This window comes from Chrysochloris asiatica, unplaced genomic scaffold (assembly GCF_000296735.1).
Source record: "Chrysochloris asiatica unplaced genomic scaffold, ChrAsi1.0 scaffold00065, whole genome shotgun sequence".
In the NCBI taxonomy this organism is placed as follows: domain Eukaryota; kingdom Metazoa; phylum Chordata; class Mammalia; order Afrosoricida; family Chrysochloridae; genus Chrysochloris; species Chrysochloris asiatica.
The window spans coordinates 13,003,177-13,007,321 of record NW_006408583.1 but is presented as its reverse complement, the minus strand read 5'-3'; positions in this window follow the sequence as shown (position 1 = coordinate 13,007,321).

The window sequence follows — 4,145 nt, the reverse complement described above, 5'->3', positions numbered from 1 at the left end:
CATCTCCAACCCACCAGGCTTGTGAAGTGCTGATGAGTCCGTTTTGACTCATAGTGACTCTGTATAAGGTTTCTGAGGCTGTAAATCTTTGCTGGAGCAGAAAACCTCATCTTTCTCCTGCAGATTGGCTGGTGGTCTCAAACAGCTGGCCTGTGGTTCTCAGTCCTATGTTTATCCTACAGAACCAGCTGAGAAAAGAGGCAAATTAATTAGCAGACGTCACAGTTCTTTTTTGAGCAAGAGTCTGTGCGAAGGCAGAGTGTTATCCAATCAGCTTTAAGGAGCACGAATGTTTTTTCCTCACTCAATCATTTGGTTAATGGGCATTTTCTTGAATAAAATGAACCAATCGAGGAAACATACAAAGCTCCTGAGCAGTGCTGGTCACGTGGTGGTGGCGATGATTGTGTGCCCTGGAGTCAGAAGTCCTATATAGGGTTTCCATGACTACAACTCTTTATGGGCGTAGAAAGCCTCATCTTTCTCCCACAGAGCATCTGGGAGATTTGAACTGCTGACCTTGCAATAAGCAGCCCAACGCATAACCCACTATATCACACAGTTGTTGTTGTTAAGTGCCGTTGAGTTGGTTCCAACCCTTAGAGACTCTGGCTAGGGCTTCCTAGGAGCGGCTGGTGAGCTTGAACCACTAACCCTGAGGTTCAAACCAATTCAGGCATTTAAAAACTGTTAAATTCAAGATCTGTACCCTGACCATTAGTCACGCTGGCCTGCTTTAAATTCCATCAGCCTAACGTCTTCAACATGGAGGTATGCGTCTTATCCCAGTACCACAGATGATAAGGAAAGGAAGGCATAGAGTGGTTAAGTACCAGAACCAAGTTTCCATAACAAGTCAGTGAGGCAACGAGGAGTCAAACCCAAGAAGCCTGGCTTTGGTGCCTACACTCCACTCCCTTGCCTCATTAGAATGCACTAAGCGATGAATAGGAAAGAAGAACATTCTAGAAAGAGGAAAGAGCATGTTGCCATCCATAGTTGGTATGAAAATGACACAAGTTTGCATACAAGAAGACTTCAAAATGTTTGTGGAAAAGTGGAATTTAAAGATAATGGAAATCTTCTATGAACTGTTTGAAGCCCTCTCACATGTAAAGCAATAGAACATTCCTAGATCAATTAACATGAACCAGTTGCAGTTGAGCCCCGACTCCAATTCATGGAGATGCCATGTTTGTCAGCATACACTGTGCTTCATAGAATTATTATTTTTTAATGTAGAGGTTATAATGGCTGGTTTTTCAGAAGCAGATCACCATGCCTTTCTTTTGAAGGACCAAACTTTCAGTTAGCAGCCGAGAGCACCGTTTCTGCTACTCAGAGCCGGTAATTATTATTACTCCTCATACCGTCTTCACCTCAAGTATCAGTTCCTCAAGGAAATGGTGTCTCAATTTTTTACTGTCTGGATTCGTTTCCACCCTCTTATAAAACATCAGACCATCCTTTGGAGCACTTATCTCGGTTTATAATTATATACCCAGTTTGTATGATTTGTTTGTTTAACATTCCAGTTTCTTTTGCATCCCAGTGTCAGGGCCTAAAGAAAAAAAAAAAAAAAAAACCAACCAGACAACCAACCACAAAAAATAAATAAATAAATAAAAACTCAACTCCATAAATATTTCTTGAATGAACGAATGAGTGAATGAAACATTCCTCGCTGCCTTAGAGTCCCACATCTTTCTCCGTCTAGTTGGAGGAGAATACCCCTCTTTGTTTCTGTTCATGCCATCTTGGGACTCTCACGCATTTCCCACAGCTAATCTACATGGTGTTTCCAGGTGCCTTCTGAAAACCGCCTACTCCCCAACTTCTAAACTCAGCTAAGCTATGTCTCTGAAATGTCAGCCTCTCCCATTAAGTCTCCTTCTTAAAAGAAGCGAGAAATTCAGACAAGGAAAGTTTTCATTTCCTCTCCTAGTGGTGCCAGTTGTATAATGAATCTGTAGGACTAAGTTTATTTCCAAATTTAGATCCAGCCTGAACACAATGAAGGCTTCTAAACTCATCCCCGTGCATCTCAAACCCACTTTTGACTTTTACAGATTACAGATTTTTCTGGGTTTAAATGAGTGATGAGTGGGAACAGAAACTTCTAGAAAACGTAGCAATGCCATGTTGTTTCTGTTCATCATGTCCTCTTCACGTCTGTCTAAATGTGGCCCTTTAGGTTTTGTGCTTTTTCTGCTCCTGTGATCACACTCTTAAGAGACAAATACTTCCCCTGTCTAAATTCCTTCAGACCCACCCTTCAGGGTTTTTGGTTTAGAGATTTTGAACAGTCTTCTTGATCTCTTAATATTAACATTTCAACTTCCTTTCTTTTGAAATCACCTTGATCACAGTCATGAGTAAATTGACTATCCCTACTTCACAGGTACAGTCCTGGTGTGGCATTGTGAGTTAATGTGCCAGACTGCAAAGCCATTTGAACTGCAAGATTGATGGTTCAAGATCACCAGCTGCTCCTCAAACCCTGTACAGGGTCATTATGGATCAGAAATGACTAGATGGCACTTAACAACAACAATTTCACAGGTAAATCATGAAGATGAAAAATTCGATAATAGATGTGTAAATGGGTTTTTAAGGGGATATTTGCTTGTTCTGTTGAAGCCCCAAAGCTGAGAACAATAGATACCAAAGAGCCCCTCATTCTAAATAGAGATGTTGCATCATCTAGGCAGGGTTGGCCTCAACTCTTCTGTGACCTTGAGCCCATTTCCTGCTCCAGCAATAAGATCTGCAAGGGGAGGACTGTCTTCAAAGAACCACAAAGGAAAGAGTTGCAGAGGGTACCACCCTATAAAACAATAAAAGGGTTGTGCTCCTCCCATCCCTTCCTCTCCTTCTGTCCCAGAAAGTTTAGAGGCTGCTAATGGCAACGTAGCGTAGTGGTTACGACTCGGGCTGTGAACCGCAAGGTCAGCAGTTCGAAACTACCAGCTGCTCCGCGGGAGAAAGATGAGGCTTTCTACTCCCGTAAGGATTTACACCCTCGGAAACCCTGTACAGGGTCGCTATGAGTCGGTTCCGACTCCACGGCACATAACAACAACAACAACAATGGCAACGTAGGTAAAGGGGGGTACAAGGGAGGTAAAGGGAAGAATGAGATGGAAGAACATTTATGAAAGAGGCCAGACTTCCTCATCTCTTCTCCTTTGTCATCTGTAAAATTCATGAATCAGGCCTATGCCATGCAAGCCCAGAACAGCAACTTTAAACGGAGTGAAAAATTGAAGTTTTAATTTGAGACTAGACTGACAATTCAAGTATAGACCCCAGTCTCTTATCCAAAGTCCTTGAGGCCTGATGTAGTTCAGGTTGAGCATACGGTGTACGTATTTCATCTATCAGTGGATCTAAAGCCACACTCTATAACCAAGCACATTGCTATTTCTGCAGCAAAACATCTTTTTAGGCACACGGTAAGGGTACGTATGTAATGACTGTAAGTAGCTAAACATACATTTACATCGGTTTGGGGGCACTTGTAAAGAAAGAAGTCTTGTCTAATCTGTTGCTTAATAAAAATAATGAATCAGTCGAGAGTTGACACCTCTTGGCTTCAACCCTTATTCCCAGCCTAAATTTTATTCATTTGGTTTCCATCCTTGTTGTTGTTGTTGTTAAGTGCCGTTGAGTCGGTTCTGACCCATAGCGACCCTGTACAGGGTTTCCGAGGGTGTAAATCTTTACAGGAGTAGAAAGCCTCATCTTTCTCCCACGGAGCAGCTGGTAGTTTCGAACTGCTGACGTTAAGGTTCGCAGCCCGATTCGTAACCACTACGCTACCAGAGCTCCTCGGTTTCCATCCTTAGGAGATGGAAACTACTAATTGAGATGAGTTTTGGATGATCTGTTTTTTGCTCTGAATTGAGATCCTACACCTCAGTAATTTAAAGCATTGAGAAGCTGTAAGAGGCACAGACATTATAGTCCCCAGGAAAAAGAATCGACATTATTTAAAATAAATGTGAGACATGAGTATTTTTCTTCAAATGAGCTGTTTTGTTCTGCAAAACTTTCTCAAGTACCTACTCTGGGTCAGGCACTTGTTCTTGGTGATAGAATATCCTCAGTGAGCAGAACAGACCACAATCCCTACCCTTGAAGAG